The following is a 17,727-nucleotide window of genomic DNA, read 5'->3' as shown; positions in this document are numbered from 1 at the left end:
GGGGGGGTCTCGTGGGGGGAGGTAGTAGAGAATATCAATAGAAGTTACACAGTAGGTAAGATTAACCAAATAGTGCAAGGTCAATGGCGGGGAGGGAGGCTCGTGGTGATGGGGGGGGAGCGCGCGTGGCGGGGAGGGGGGATCAGACTTACCACACCTGATGAGGCTGAGGAGAAAATCAGAAAACCGGAGGGTTTGGGGATTATGGTGGTTGTTGTTCTTCTGTTCCCTCCACCTGGTCCGAATGGTCAATGGTTTTCTTCAAAGACCCCTCAGAGAAAGGTTTTTACCTCAGCGTCACTTAACTGCGGCTTCTGAGGAGACGCACTAGCGTGCAGAATGGAACTATGGGAAAGGGAGGAGAGAGTACTTGGACGGTGGGAGGGGCTTCCTCATAATATCCAATGGAAAAAAACCCTCATGATCAGGGCGGGGCCACCTCACAAATCTAAGCTGGGGGTGGGGTAGGAACTGGGCGAGCAAGAAAGGGTGGGAAAGGGAAAAAGCGGGAAAGTAAGTCCATGAGGAAAAATGAGGGAAAGCGTATGTGTGAGGAAAAAGGCGGGAAAGGCTTTTTGTGAGGCAATAGGTGGGAAAGCATATTTGTGAGGGAAAACATAGGAAAGTTTATGTGCGAGGGAAAAGTCAGGAAAGCGTATTTGTGAGGGAAAAGGTAGAGAAGTGTAATTGTAAGGGAAAAGGTGGGAAAGTTTATGTGTGAAGGAAGGGTGGAGAAAGTGTATAATGAGGGAAGGAGCAGAAAGAATGGGCAGGGAAAGGAAATTAAGGGGTCGGAGAAGGGTGGTCTGAAAGCTAGGGAAGAGAGAAATCTAGTGGTTGATGGGAAACTATCTAATTCTAACATACTTTTTCCCACTGTAGAGGAAAAGGTTTGCCAATTTTTTTTAAACCCTTGTACTTCCGGTGTATTGTCTTATAGATGGAAGATTGGTAAGGGTGGGCAATGGGGGTCAAGTGACTTGCCCAGGGTCACACAGCTGGGAAGTGGCTGAGGTCGGGTTTGAACCTAGGACCTCCTGTCTCTAGGCCTGACTCTCACTCCACTGAGCTACCCAGCTGCCCCTGGGTTTGCCAAATTTGACGTCATCTTATTTGCTCTATCAGTGCTTTTTGAAGCTTTTAGGCCTTTACACAATGAATGACATGAGCAAAGAAAGAGAAATAGTACTAAGCCATAAGTAAACAGATGAACCTGGCTACAACACATAGCCTAACATAGGGAGGTTAAAAAAAAAGACAGAGCTTTTCAGGGGGTCACCAGCATGGCAAATATGGTAGGACGGCTTGAAATCTTAACTTAGAAGTTTCAACTTTACATAGTCAATAATGGGATGAATATTTTCTATGCTAGTGGCATGATGAAAACAATGTTGGAAGATTATTCTATCATCTTTGTAGATTAATGAATAAAGAGGTCATAAAGATGGAGACAAGGTCCGAAGCTGTTACAGTAATACAAAAATGAAATTATTAAGTTCCAGTACGGCTTAGTGGCAAAGGAAACCCAAAGGAAGGTGGTATATGTGAGAGGCAGTACAAGGGAAAATAGTGAGATCTGATGACAGATCATATGTACATATGTATATTCAGAAGGAAATGAAATAACATTTGTAAAATGTTTAGCACGGCGCTTAGCACAGATTAGGGACTATACAAATATTAGCTATCATTAGTAATAATGAAAGCATTATAATAAGTCTTGTTAACAAGAAAAAAAGAAGGTGATAGCCATGGTAGAAATTAAACCTAGCAGTGGTAGTGATTAGAACCCAAAATATAACAATCAAAGATCTTCAGAATTAAAAAAAAAAAGTGATCTACCTGGATGTGTTACACTCCCATGCTACTTTATTAGGCCTCTGAAGGTTTTAAATATTTCCATTTTCCATTTTGAACAGTACTTCAATATGTCTGCGTTAATTGTATGATAAGCTTAGGGTCTGATTAGATTGAAATGTAGTGAAAATAAGGAGATGAGAAGTAACAGATCTCAAAGTGGATTTCAAAGCAGTAAATGGTACTAGTTAAAAGAAGGAAGATGATCAATGGAACAGATTAGGCATACAATTTAAAGAAACAAATAATTACAACTACACGGTGTTCAATAAAGCCAAAGATCCCAATTACTGCACGAAGGATTGATTATTGGACAAAAATAACTGAAAAAAAAACAAAAACGGATACCAGTGTGGCAGAAACTACGCATAGATCAACATCTCACATCATATACCAAGACACACTCTATGGTACAAGGCTTAGCTATAGCAGATAACATAATACATTACAGAAACAAGAAAGAAATTACCTTTTGGATTTGTGGATAGTGTAAAAAATTCACCAACAGACAAGGTAAAGAAAGGATTACAGAAGACAAAATGAACAATTTTGATTATATAAAATTTTATAAGTTTTTTTAAAACCCTTAACTTCTGTGTATTAGCTCCTAGGTGGAAGAGCGGTAAGGGTGGGCAATGGGGGTCAAGTGACTTGCCCAGGGTCACACAGCTGGGAAGTGTCTGAGGTCGGATTTGAACCTAGGACCTCCCGTCTCTAGGCCTGACTTTTAATCAACTGAGCTACCCAGCTGCCACCTAAAATTTTATAAGTTTTTGAACAAATACACATATTGCAGTTAAATTACAAGAGAAACAGGAAACAGAAAAAAAAATCTTTGCAGCAGATTTTACTGCTGGGGGTCTCGTATCCAACATATATAAAGAAATTATTCAAATAAACTAGAACATCTATTCCCCAGTAGAAAAATGGTGAAAGAATATGAAAAAGAAGTTTTTAAAAACAGTAATCCTAGCTATCAAAAGTCACAAAAAATGTTTCGAATCACCAATAATAAGAGAAATGCAAGTTAAAGCAACTCTAAATTTCCAACTCAGACCTATCAGAAAGGCAAAGACAACAAAAAAGGAAAATTACAATTGTTGGATGAGCTTTAGAAAAGCAGACATATTAAGGGACTGATTGTAGAATTATGAATGGCATAGCCAATGGATATCACTAGACTGTGCATACCCTGAAATTCCTCTCTTGGTTTATACTACAAAGAAGAAAAAGACTGCTACGAACAAAAATATTTATGCATACAAAAAAATTGGAGGCTAAGGGAGTACCTGTCAATTGCAGAATGGATAAATAAAATATGGCATATGAAATAAATGGCATATTATTGTGTCATAAAAATGGATAGATTCAGAGGAAACTTAAAAGGCCTTTATGAACTGATACAGAGTGAACAGAATCAGAAGAATTTATCTAATAATAGTAATTTAAAGAAAAATTGAAAGACTAGAAAACTCTGGTCAATATAAGGAGCAACTATGATTCAAGAGGAATGATGATGAGTTTGCTCTCTGATCACCTCCTGACAGAGTAATTGTGGAATCAAAATATAGGATAAGACATAAATTTCAGACAGCTAATTTAGGAATTTGTTTTACTGAGACTTTGCATATTTATTATAAGAGATTTGTTCCATTTATTTCTTTTTTCCAGTTCTGGGGGTAGGTGGTAGTAAGTGTGAGGGTGGGATGGGGCAGGAATATAGTAATAAAAATTACAAAAGAAAAGAAGGTCATTGCGGCATTTCTTCTCCCCCCCCCCAAAAAAAATAAACACAGAGCAAAACACGGTAGTCAATAGTCAATAGTTAATAGTCACATATTATATGCCAGGTACTGTGCTGTGCTAAGCACTGAGGATACAAATACACAAAAGAAAGACAATCCCTGCCCTTTAAGAGCTTACAGTCAAAAGGGAGAAGACTGCATACAAAATATAGCTTTAGAGGAAGTGAATGGTAGAATTTTTTATTTTACATTTTGTAATTTTTTCTAACTCTTCCTTGGTTTTAAAATCTTTCCTTTCCCAGAGATCTGACAAGTATACTATTCGGTGTTCACTTAATTTACTTACAGTTTCCTTCTTCTTTATATTTAAGTCTTTCACCCATTCTGAATTTATCTTGGTGTAAGGTGTGAGATGTTGATCTAAACCTAATCTCTCCCATATTGTTTTCCAATTTCCCCAACAGTTTTTGTCAAATAGTGGATTTTTGTCCCAAAAGCTGGGCTCTTTGGGTTGATCATACACTACTGTCTTGCTGATGTCACTTACCCCAAGTCTATTCCACTGATCCTCCCTTCTGTCTCTTAGCCAGTACCATACTGTTTTGATGACTGCTGCTTTATAGTACAGTTTAATATCTGGTACTGCTAGGCCACCTTCCTTCATGGTTTTTTCATTATTTCCCTTGATATTCTTGATCTTTTGTTCTTCCAAATGAACTTCATTATAGTTTTTTTCTAATTCAGTAAAAAAGTTTTTTGCTAGTTTGATAGGTATGACACTAAATAAGTAAATTAATTTGGGTAGGATGATCATTTTTATTATATTAGCTCATCCTACCCATGAGCACTCAATTGTTTAGATCTAGTTTTAATTGCTTGGAAAGTGTTTTGTAGTTGGGTTCATATAATTCTTGTGTTTGTTTTGGTAGATAGATTCCTAAGTATTTTATATTGTCTAGGGTGATTTTAAATGGTGTTTCTCTTTCTACCTCTTGCTGCTGTGATGTGTTGGAAATATATAGAAATGCTGATGATTTATGTGCATTTATTTTGTATCCTGCAACTTTGCTAAAGTTGTTGATTATTTCTACTAGCTTTTTAGTTGATTCTCTAGGATTTTTTAAATAGACCATCATATCATCTGCAAAGAGTGATAGCTTAGTCTCCTCATTGCCTATTTTAATACCTTCAATTTCTTTTTCTTCTCTAATTGCCACACTAGTGTTTCTAGTACAATGTTAAATAATAGAGGTGATAATGGGCATCCTTGTCTCACACCTGATCTTACTGGGAAGGCTTCTAATTTATCCCCATTGCATAGGATGCTTGTTAATGGTTTAAGATATATACTGTTTATTATTTTTAGGAAAGGTCCTTCTATTCCTATACTTTCCAGTGTTTTCAATAGGAAAGGGTGTTGTATTTTGTCAAAGGCTTTTTCAGCATCTATTGAGATAATCATTGATTTTTGTTTGTTAGCTTGTTGATATGGTCAATTATGTGGATGGTTTTCCTGATGTTGAACCATCCTTGCATTCCTGGTATAAATCCCACCTGATCATTATGGAAAACCCTCTTGATCATTTGCTGGAGTCTTTTTGCTAGTATTCTATTTAAGATTTTTGCATCTATGTTCATTAGGGAGATTGTTCTGTAGTTTTATTTCTCTGTTTTTGATCCACCTGGCTTTGGAATCAGTACCATATTTGTGTCATAAAAGGAATTTGGTAGGACTCCTTCTTTGCTTATTATATCAAATAATTTGTGTAGTATTGGGATTAGTTGTTCTTTGAAGGTTTGATAGAAATCACTTATGAATCAATCAGGCCCTGGCAATTTTTAATTAGGGAGTTCTTTGATGGCTTGTTCAATTTCTTTTTCTGCTACTGGATTATTTAAGTATTCTATTTTTTTCTGCTGTCAATCTAGGCAATTTATATTTTTGTAAATATTCATCCATATCACCTAGATTCCTATATTTATTGCCATATAATTGGGCAAAATAATTTTTAATGATTGCCTTAATTTCCTCTTCATTAGAGGTGAGGTCTCCCTTTTCATCTTTGATACTGTTAATTTGGTTTTCTTTTTTCCTTTTTTATTAGATTTACCAGTACTTTGTCTATATTATCTGTTTTTTCAAAATACTAGCTTCTAGTCTTATAAATAAGACTAGATTTAATTCAATAGTTCTTTTACTTTTGATTTTATTAATTTCTCCTTTGATATTTAGTATTTCTAATTTAGTTGTCATCTGGGGATTTTTGATTTGTTCATTTTATATTTTTTTAAGTTGCATGCCTAATTCATTAATCTCTGCCCTCCCTAATTTGTTAATATATGCACTCAGTGATATAAATTTCCCGAAGGGAATGGTAGAAAAGCCAAAGAAGTAAAAGGTGAGTGCAAGCAGGTTGGAAAAGAAGAAATGACTGAATAGATGTCCATTCTTAAATGGAGGAGGGCTTTCCCCTTCAATCATAGGGACAGAGGGTATAAATGAGGTGTGAGTAAACAAGGCTGAAAGGATCTTACAAGATGATGAAATTTCCTAGTTGAATTGGGACATGGCAGAGAAAGAAGGCCAGAAAAAAACAGTACAAGCAAGCTAGATAGCTTTGTAAACGATAAGTTTTAGATAGATTATAATAGTTTTAATATGTTTGATCTTTTAAGTACTTTTAAAGAGAATCATACTGCATATCATAGATATTTGAAATTCTATATACTATTTTCATATTCTGTTTTATCTATGGAAATGTCATTTTGTTTGGTGTTGAGATTAAAGTAGAAATAAATATATATTTACAAGAATTTAAATAAATTAATTCAGTTAGAAAATCTCAGACAACTATACTTTTTTTTTAAACCCTTGTACTTCCGGTGTATTGTCTCATAGGTGGAAGATTGGTAAGGGTGGGCAATGGGGGTCAAGTGACTTGCCCAGGGTCACACAGCTGGGAAGTGGCTGAGGCCGGGTTTGAACCTAGGACCTCCTGTCTCTAGGCCTGACTCTCACTCCACTGAGCTACCCAGCTGCCCCCAACAACTATACTTTTAAAAGGAGAAAACATGATAATTGTAGTTGAACCACTTAGGGCTGTTTGAGCTAAAGTGACTTCTTTAAAAAGGGCATTCTCTCTCTCTCTCTCTCTTTCTCTTTCTTTCTCTCTCTCTCTCTCTCTCTCTCTCTCTCTCTCTCTCTCTCTCTCTCTCTCTCNTCTCTCTCTCTCTCTCTCTCTCTCTCTCTCTCTCTCTCTCTCTCTCTCTCTCTCCCCATCTCTCTGTCTCTGTCTCTGTCTGTCTCGCTCCTTATACTCACCTCCCCTCTCTATTCTCTTTCTTTATCTTTTTTCTCTCCTCACTCTCCTATATTGAACAAAATGAACATTCTATACTTCTGATGTTTTACTATCTCTTCAGGTACTTATATAGTGAAAATATTGGGCTTTGCTCAACTTCGTATTTATTGTATAAAGAAAACAAAAGCGTAAGCAAAACACTTATGAAGAGTAGCATCTTAAGAGACGAATTCCTTTTCAATTCTTTAGTAGTTCAAGGCCATTTCTCTGCCTCAGAAAGGAAGTATGAATGCTCCTGTCAAATTCTATTTTAAATGTTTAAATATTATCATACTGTATAAATGCTAAAATTATTTACATTTGATTTTCCAGACATCCATGTTTCCAAACTCAGTATTATCCTCGACTTTTCTGAATTACTTGGGCATCTCAGCATCAAATCATTTACTGATTCTTGTGACTTTTCTCTATGGCTTTTGTTGCATCTACCCACTTCTCAACAATCACATAATTGTCATCATACATAAGACTTTCATCCCCTCTTGTCTGGACTACTGTAACAGCCTCCTAGTTTCCTCTTAGAACTCTTTTCTCATTCATCAATTCCTGAAAAAAATTCTAGAATATATTAGGAAAGAGAAAGTTATCAAATATCTCAAAAAAACCAGTAGTAATAAAGAAAACGAAATACATTGACCCAGTGTTGCTTCATCAAGAATGGTTCCTTTTTTAAAACAAAGGTAATAGAATAGAGGTCACAGTAATGCTTTAGTTATATAGTTCACCTCACAAATCATTTGACAAAATCACTCATGATATTTTTGCAGAATAGATGGAGTTATATAGACTAGACTACAAGACAATTAGCTAGATTCAGAAGCAGCTAAATGACCTCAACTAAAGACTGATGATTAATGGTCCAATGTCAGTTTGAGAGGAGTTCTATAATCAAGTGTCCCAGGGATCTGTGCTTGGACTTATCTAATATTTTTATTGAATACTTTCATAAAGCATAGATCACATGCCTATAAAATGTATAGATAACTAATATGTTGGATTCAAAAGTTAATATTCAAAAGATATGGATCAGCTAGAAGACTAGTTTAAAACAATATGGATTTTAATACAGATAAATGTAAAGTCATGCATGTGGGTTAAAATATTAATTCTACAAGTATAAGATGAGAGAGACTTGACTCTAAAACAGTTTTACGATTAATGTTCACTTTTCTAAATGCTCACAAGCTCTCCCTTTGATAACATATTATAGAAGCCAAATCACTGAGTTAAAATTTTCAGACCTCATCTCTTCCTGTTAGTTTAAAAATGAGGGCATTTGATCTTCAGTTGAATAGCAGCTATTTCCATTCTCTAAGAGCTCTCAAAACACATAGGCAGTAGTTTTAGATTCATACCTGTAATTTTTTCAATATCCTGACCTTGTTGATTTTAACTCACTGAGGGCAGCCATGGCTTTCTTATGATCCTTTGTATTCTCCTAGCTTTCAAATTCCTAGTAAATATTTTTGCTTTATTTTTCCTGGCCAGAAGATCATTCTCCTGGCCAGAGAAAAGAGAAGCAACACAAGGGAGAAATAACTGTTCTTTATGTCCATCATTCATTTACATCAGTGATTCCCAAAGTGGGCGCTACCGCCCCCTGGTGGGTGCTGCAGCGATCCAGGGTAGGGCGGTGATGGCCACAGGTGCATTTATCTTTCCTATTAATTGCTATTAAAATTAAAAAAATTAATTTCAAGGGGGCTAAGTAATATTTTTTTCTGGAAAGGAGGCGGGAGGCCAAAAAAGTTTGGGAATCACTGATTTACATCTACTCCAATCAATGTCAACATTGCAACTATCTATTCACCTTGTGGAGGGTTTATTCTATTCAATTATAATCTATATTTATTTGGTGAAATGGTCATACTTCCCATCATTTTAAATATGAAATTTCTTTTTTTTTCCTTTTTTTAAACTCTTACCTTCTGTTTTAGAACTGATACTAAATAATGGCTTCAAGGTAGAAGGTAAAGGGCAGGCAACTGGGATTAAGTGACTTGCCCAAAGTCACAGAGAGGGGAAATTTTCTAAGGCTAGATTTGAACCTAAGACTTTCTATTTCCAGACCTACATCCCTCTCCACTAAGCCACCTAGCTGTCCCTAAAAATGAAATTCTTGGTTTGCAAAATAAAATAAATTAAAAATAAATGGCTAATTCTTTAGTCACCTAAAAATCAAAATTAACTAAAAACAATGTGCTCAGCAAAGAAAGATTGTATAACTTTCCATTAATTCACCAACTTATTTAATCATGTCTTCATTTTTCCCATGCTTTTACTCTTGGTAAGACAGTTCAGTGTATTAAAAACAATTCAATGATTTCTTATGTTATTTTCAATTTTGAATAAATTTAAACACCAGCATGTCTCATCAGCAGAAAATGAAATATAGTTTTGAATAAGGGGAATGATAGCAAGACAATATAGTTTAAATGTGAAATGTCACAATATGAGGGCTAACTGAACACAAAAACCAATATTTTTGCTTCAGCAAGATGTCAACTGTAAAATGGATAGCTGTTCGATAAAGGAGGCAGATCGTTATGAAGCATCTGCTTCTAATAAAACCAAATATTTTTTCACTTGAACATTCCAGCCACTAGTCAGTCTCTTGTACTGTACGGGGGTCCCTATTAAAACCCTTGTCAACATTCAGTGGATTTCTACTTTCTTTCTTTTTTTCTTTTTTACTTTTTAAAACCCTCACCTTCCGTCTTGGAGTCAATACTGTGTACTGGCTCCAAGGCAGAAGAGTGGTAAGGGGTAGGCAATGGGGGTTAAGTGACTTGCCCAGGGTCACACGGCTGGGAAGTGTCTGAGGCCAGATTTAAACCTAGGACCTCCCATCTCTAAGCCTGGCTCTCAATCCACTGAGCTACCCAGCTGCCCTTGGATTTCTACTTTCCAAGGCCTTGGAGTACAGACACATTTAACAGAGTTAAGTCAAGTTAATAAGGATTTATTAAGTAACTAGTATATGCTAGGAACTGTGCCAATTGCTGAGGATATAAAGAAAGGCGAAAACAATACTTGCTTTCAAGGAGCTCATACTCTACGGTGGGAGACAACACATATACAATGGTGTACAAATGAAATATATATAGGATAAATGGAGCTGAGCTCAGAAGAAAGTCATAAAGGTTAAGAAGGACAGGAAAAGGGCTTCTTACAAAACGTAGTTCTTTACCTGAGACTTGAAGGAAGCCAGAGAAGCCAGAGAAAAAGATCAGGAGAAGAGGGTTCCAGGTATGGGGATAGTGAAAAAGGAATAGCATAACCAGTGAAAATGACCAGAAAGCAGGTCTAAAATGTAATGTTTCTCATCTTTTCAATAAACTTTTCAGATGGTTTGTCCCTCAATTTCATAGGCATTAAAAAGAAAACTTATGTACAATTCTGCTGCCAGGACGAGTTTTATAAAGCCACATTGCTGGTAAATAGATTTTGTAAACTTTGTGTACATTTCATATGGAGCTGACAGAACAAAATAGCTTTTTTCCCCCACAGGTATAATTTGGGATCTCATATTTATAAGCAGAAAAATTGGAGGTATAATTAGCTAATTATACAATCAGCACTGTGGCTTCTTCTTACTCAGTGGAGACCAATGGAAAATTTGACCCTGAAATCTTTAGCCATTTCAAGAAATCCAGACAAAAAATAAAACATCTTCTAGCATATGGGCACCTTCCAATTATTAATTTAATCAGTAAGGATAAATATTTGGATTCAGATGTTTATATGCGATTCGCAATTCATTTAAGGATTTTAAATTTTAATATATTCTATTCTAGTTACAGAAAAAAAAGTTTCATAAATAAGTTGGAGGTCTGGATTGTTTTCAACAATTGTTAAGAGAAGAGCGTCCCAAAGGAAAACCTCCACTTCATGAAAAAGGTATAAAACGAACACAAGTTTAACCACTTTCATTTCAGGAAGTGAGGTGGTGGAGCATAAGTGAAAAGTGAAGTATATACTTTGTCAGATGTGGCCAATGCGTTGTTCAATTGTCCAACTTTCTTATGAGGAAGGGTTAAGGGTCAGGGTGGGGAGTTACTGGGAAATGAAAGAAATATTAATAGAAAAAAACATGAATAAAAATACAGAACCGAACATGTTTGTATATTATAATTTTGGACGATGGATATTAGTGGGAATGAGAATAGTAAGGGAAAGCTTTCTAAAGTGGGTGGGGTTTTGAATAATGGATAAAAGTTAGATAGGATTTAGTTAGGGTGAACGAAGTATAAATTCCTTATTTCAGTAGTGGAAATTGTACAAAATCTTGCTGAGGCAGACCATGCAAGAACTTAAGAAAATGAATACTTTTCCCCTTTTTATTCACTGGCTTATTTTCCCTATTCTCAGGAATGGCATGTATTTATTCCTCCCCCCCCCCCATTTCTCCAGGGTCCATTAACCTGGAACCCCCAAGGATTCTGCATTCATTTGGCATCCAGAATGACTATAGAATTCTGCTGAGAGCAGCAATTTGGTTTGTATCCTCCACTTGAACTATTCAATATGTGAAAACTAAATAACTTTCCTCCAAGTTTTCAGACTTGCATTCTATCTTTTAAGATCCCTTTTGAATTAAATGTACATTTCAAAGTGTGATTCCAATGTTCCATCTCAATGGGACCTTAAAGATGAGGCCAGTATAGTCCAAGGTCTGGTACGCTCTAACAGGATGGAAAGATTTTGAAGACAGGCTTGTGAAAGATCCTCATAAATGTTGAACCAATCTGGTAAACTATAGGCTACTACTCTAGAGAAGGAGAGGCTCCATTACCAGAAGCTTGGCCACTACCTAATAAACACAAAATGGCTTTTAGTCTTGATCATGTGGTTGGCTCTCTTCTACTTTTCCAGGGGCAGAAAAGAGGTAAAAAGTTGTTACTGGAGAATCAGATTATAGTTAGACTATTCAAAAGCTCATCATTTTAGAACTGATGTTTTACTGTTCATTCCTTATAGCTATAAAGCATGGAACATCTTCATGCACAAAGATACCAAATCACAAATGGCAGGTGATTCAATGGCCAATGGAAAAATAGCTGATCTTTCCACTGAGGACATGCATGCATGGAAGGAGGAGTATAAAAATCATCATCATGTATACTTTAGACAGGCAGAGAAGATGATATCATCATGTAGCAGGAATAATACATAATATATGAGAAGTCTGAGTGCTGCATTCTCAGCTACACAAAATGAGGGTGAAAAAAGGTTTCCAACCCATTTGGTAGATACTTTGTGCAATATTTACAGAATGACAGACAAAAGTCATAAAGGATGATCACTTGTGGAGGTATTGTGATCTGTACTGGTGAAGAGAATAGCCACATCAATAATAAATATCCATCTAAGTATCTAAATTGATGGAGAAAAACTTTCAAAATTAAAAGCATTATTATACTTTGGAAAGATAAACTTGAACATCTGTATGCATTAACTTAACTTATTGACCAATGAAAACAAAATCTGAGATATAAAGAAAATAAAATAGCTCCTCTCTACTGCTGACTCTCACTATTTTAAATCCAGGCCATTTCCATGTATATTACTGGGAAAAGTTCTTAGCAAAAACCTCATCTTTAGTTTGATATAACATTGCAAATTTTTGAAGTTGCCATTTTTTTTTCATTTCTAGAGAAAGTGCTTAACAGATGAATAGTATTATTTTGGAAAACAGATTGAATGTTCATTTTGTGTCCCAAATTTCAAACTTTTGATCTTTGGAGGCGAGGCGTTATACATAATACCACTTCTCCTCGATAACATATTTAGTAAAGATACTAATTAGTTGTAGTACTCTTCATTCTTAAGTTTCATACATTCACAAAAAAATCTAATTTGGTCTTTGGAAACATATCAATAGATAGTTCCTATTATGGTGCATGTTCCCATAAAAACCTGGCCAAAAGAATCTTCCATTCTGTGCTTCGAGCCAGTACCACCATGATCCTGATTTTGAAATGGAGAAAATCAGTTATAGGAATTAATTTGCTTAAAAACCTATTGAACTAGGATGTCTAAACCTAACAAAAAAATTTGCAACCAGATATAAGACAATTTTGGGGGGCATTTATGCTTGTCTATTTTAAGGCTAACAAAAAATAGCTTAGAGATTATTAGCTTATTTATGTATTACCATTTTCAGTATCTATGTACCAAAAATACACATATATATGTATATATAGATATGCATGTCTATATATACAAACACCTCTTTGAAACCAATAAACCCAACTCTAAATATGACATTTATTAGGCTTATATAAGAGTCAATTTACAGTAGCTATTATGCTAATGATATTTTTTTAAAAACCCTGTTTCCAAGGGGTAACCCAATTAGCCAATTAGCCATCAAAATTTAGGTTGGATTTTCAACATCCAAGTTAATTATCAGCAAAAGAGTAATCAGAGGTGTCAGCAGGAAATAAAGAAATGATGTGTTAGCCAAAGAACACAGACTACAGTCCCTTCAAGGTCTAGGTCTATAATTTTTTAATCACTCACACACATTTCTTCTATTATTCTTGCACAAAATTTATTAATCCCCAAATGCATTTCAATGACTTTTATATACTGGGGTTTTGTATTTTTACTATCAACTTTTGAAAAACCAGGAATTTATTTCTACCTATGAGAGCCATTGCCCCCATAAGCCCTAGATCTCTGATAAATGACAAGGAAATAGGTCCAGATCACCTTGAGTGGAAGTTCTGAGCTCCCCAGTCATGATCTTGGTGATCCCTGGTCTTAGCCTATTGTTCCTCAGAGAACTACAATGGGTATCTAAAACCCAGTGTATTTCACAGCAAACTATAATGATTATGAAAAGTATATCAGCTCAAAAAGCTATTTTACAAAATCTCCAAAACATGTATTAAGAGAGAATCAATGACACTTACATGCTTTGGGTCAATAAATCCATGTTTTCAATGCCTATCCATTAAATATAATTTTTTTATTTGGTATGGATCAAAATTAGGTTGACATAAATATATACAGTAGGGGCAACGTATTTTGCCAGTTATTCTTCCAGGTCATGTTGGTAGTAACTTCATATTCATGAGTATTAATATTTATACTAGAGTCACATCTTTGACTGAACTGAGCAAATGTCTTCAAGTCGGCTGAAGCTCTTTAAATTTGAGTAAAAGTAGTGAAGAATAGGATAAAAAATGAGACAGGAATAGATAAAAGTGTTATCAGTAGTTCATCATTGACCCAGTAATGTGTACAGAGCAGTGTTACATCACGATCTGGCTATTATTCTAGATATTATTATTTCTATTATTTAAGAGTTTGATGACATCCTGGATGATGGAACTAAAAGTTAGTTAGAGAGAAGGAAGTTTGGGCTTCTAGTCTCCACTAGTCAGCTTCTTTCCTCCATTGTCATGGAATACATTCATACATGAGCCTATGTGAATTTACCCAAGTTACTTAAACTCTCTAGCCTTCAATTTTCTCCTCTATAAAATCAAAGGACTAAGTTTGATGGCCTTTGAGGCTTCTTAAAGCTATGGAAATCTATGATTCCTTGAACATATGTATGAAAATTGCCTTTTACAGATTTAGTAGGAGACAATTCACTATAAGCTAAAAAGGATATATTAAGCACTTAGTACGTGCCAGATATAGAGGTAGTGTGATAGAGAAGAAAGAGTGCTAAGTTGAGTTGGATAAAGAAATCACAGATACTTAAGGAAGAAATACACCCAAGGCACCTAACTAGGCACTGAGGATCCAAAGACAAAAATGAAAGAGTTTTGACCCTCCTGATACTCACATTTTAATTAGAGATACAACATATACACATATAAGTAAATATGAGATAATTTGATGAGAGATATATCAGTTATAATTGGAGAGATCAAAAAAGGCTTTATGCAGGAAGTGTTAACTGAGTTGAACACTGAAGAAATTTAGAGATTTGAATAAGAAGCAGTGAGGAGGGAGCGCTGCCCAGAGATGAGAAATCGGCTGTTGGCAAAGGTATGGAAGTGGGAGGGGAATGCTGGGTTCAAGAAACAGCAAGTAAAAAAAAGCCAAACAAACAAAAAACTAAACAGCAAGTAATTGGGATAATATAACTAGCCACCACTATGTTAATAACCACATTCGAATCAGACTGCATGTTCCTTAAGAACAGAAGCTCTATTTTCTCTTTTCAATAACCCCTACAGCCTATTGTCTCATGCATTAAATATACATGCCTGTTCTTTATCCAGATTATATCTATTCACTGAATATACATGCTTTCTCAATAGTTATAAATCAAAGTTACTGGGACGTACAGCCTGAAAAGAGCATATTTAGATGCACTGAGAGTTGTCTTCAAGTATTTTGAAAACCGTCACTTGGCTGAGGGATTAAGATTTGTTCTGTGTGGTCCTATGAAGGAAAAACCAGGAGCCATTTGTAGAAGTCAGGGAGGGAGAGATTTAGGCTCTCTGTAGCTTTCTAACAATCATGGCTTATCCAAAGTAGGCTCCTTGGAGAGGAAGGAGTTCGTTAGCATACTCCATTGCTACCAGAGGTCTTCTAGCACAGACTCATTAAGGTAGAGGGCTATTCTTATCCAGTACAAATAGGATTAAATGGCCTCTAGGGTTCCTCCCAAATGGAGTTTCTTTGATTCAATGACCCTAAAACAGATATGGGTAAGCAACTTGGTACAGTGGAAAGCATCTTAGCTTTGGAATCAGGGGACCGAAGTTCAAATCTAACTTCGCCACATTTGTTCTGAAAGACCTTAGGCAAGAAACTTCATTTCTCTGGGCCTTGGTTCTTCCTCTCCATAACAAAGGAGCAAGACTAGATGTAGATTCCCAAGGTCCCTTTCAGCTTTATCTTTGCAATTTTGTGGACTACCAACCAGTAGGACTAGAATTCCCATTGACTTTGATAAATTGGAGAAATTGATTTTCCAAATCATAGTGAGCTTTATAAGAATTCAGATCAGTAATCCTTTGCTATTACAATAGGGTTGTGATTTAACTGGTTTGATTACTTCCTCCAACAATCCTTTCTGTTTTAAGAGATGGGATTTTAGGCTTGCTGAGAACAGAAAATTCATCACTGTCACCAATCTAGAGATAAGCATCCCTGAAACTGGCCTGTGAGGCCTTCACATAAATAATAACAATGGTGTTATATTTCTCTAATGCTTGAAGGTTCCGAAAGTACTTTCCTCCAACTGACCCTATGAGATAGGTGAGACACAAATTATTTTTCCCATTTCATTCATGAGGAAACAGAAGTTGAGAGAAACTCAGAATTCCTTAGCGTCAGACACCTAGGAAATGTCAGAACTAGGCCTTGTTTGTGTCCAAGTTTTTAGATTACTAGATTACTTCAACACATTGCCTCTTAGTATGTCATGTAAGCTGAAATGGATTCAAGAGATTTACAGATAATTAAGAAAAAGACTAAGGTCCAACGGACAATTTTTGTAGCCCCTGCTAACCCCCACCCCATTCTGTGCTGTTATTTAAAAAGTGAATCTAAATTTGGAGGGTTTTAATATTCCATGTCTCGGGCATAATCTCTATTCCCTTCAGTTCTGTTATCAATGACTCATTTTCCATAAACCAAAATCAAGTTGATCCCAGCAGCTATCCATCTCTGAGTTCCCAGGATAACCAACAGATTTTGTGGAAGAAAAACATCACACAGGGCCAAAAAAAGGAAATGTCAGCGAATTCTGAACCAAGTCTAAAAGATTGCTCCTTCTTGGTCTAATTACTCTGATATTTTCCCCCTCAGAAATATTTCTTTCCAAATCATGGAGAAAGAAAATGAGGAGTCACCTCCAACTTGAAGTTGCTGCATTCTAGGCAGAGAAAGAGAGAGTTTTTCCATTCCCTTGTGCACCATTACCTACAAACAACTACAAGGTCACACCTCTCATCTGTTACTTCTTACATGTGATGTGAGAATTAAAGTTTTAGAGCACTGATTTTCCAAAATTTATGCTCTGCTTTCATGTAAGCTCTTTCATTTTAATTTCAGCTTTTTCTAAGAGTTTCATTTTATAATTTAATTTATTTAGGATGATCAGAACAAAAGCTAAGGGGTAATAATATCGCTGGTTTTGTGAAGAGTTCTTTCTTATATAGAAAATCATGAACAGCTGGGACCCATATGGGCCAAAAATACAATGAAAAGAAATGAACATTGTGCAGCAGTTTTCAGGTTTCCAGAAAAGAAAGGACTTCTCAATAATAAAGACAAGGAGACACTAGAAAGGAAGCCTGGGGGCAGATACAGAGGCCAGGGGAGGCCAGGTTTATACAGAAGGCTAGGTCTATAACAGACAGTATGTAGATAGAGGGCTTTGGCCAGATAACCTTTACCACATGAGAATAAGGTGGGGAATGACAGCAGTGTTTGAGGTGGGGGGATATTTGGAAGCAAGAGACAGAAAAGCAGCAGCAGGCTTGCTAAGCTTTCCAGGAAAGGGTTCAGAAAGACATGCTTCAGATTTGAGGAGGGGAGGAAAGAGAAAGGAGGCCGCTGGCAACATTTACTGAGGGGAATTGACCTACAGGTATTCATTACACTTATAGCTACATATCAATTGAATTCAATGAACATTTATTAAATGTCTACTGTATGTATGGCTAGGTGCTAAGATGAGGCAGCTAGGTGGCCTGAGGTGATAGATAGGGCTCTGGCTCCAAAGACAAGAAGATTTCAGTTCAAATATCACTTTAGTTACCTATAGTTGTGTGATCATGGGTAAT

The sequence above is a fragment of the Gracilinanus agilis genome, chromosome X (genome assembly GCF_016433145.1).
Source record: "Gracilinanus agilis isolate LMUSP501 chromosome X, AgileGrace, whole genome shotgun sequence".
Taxonomy (NCBI): Eukaryota; Metazoa; Chordata; class Mammalia; order Didelphimorphia; family Didelphidae; genus Gracilinanus; species Gracilinanus agilis.
Note: the sequence above shows the minus strand (reverse complement) of the source record.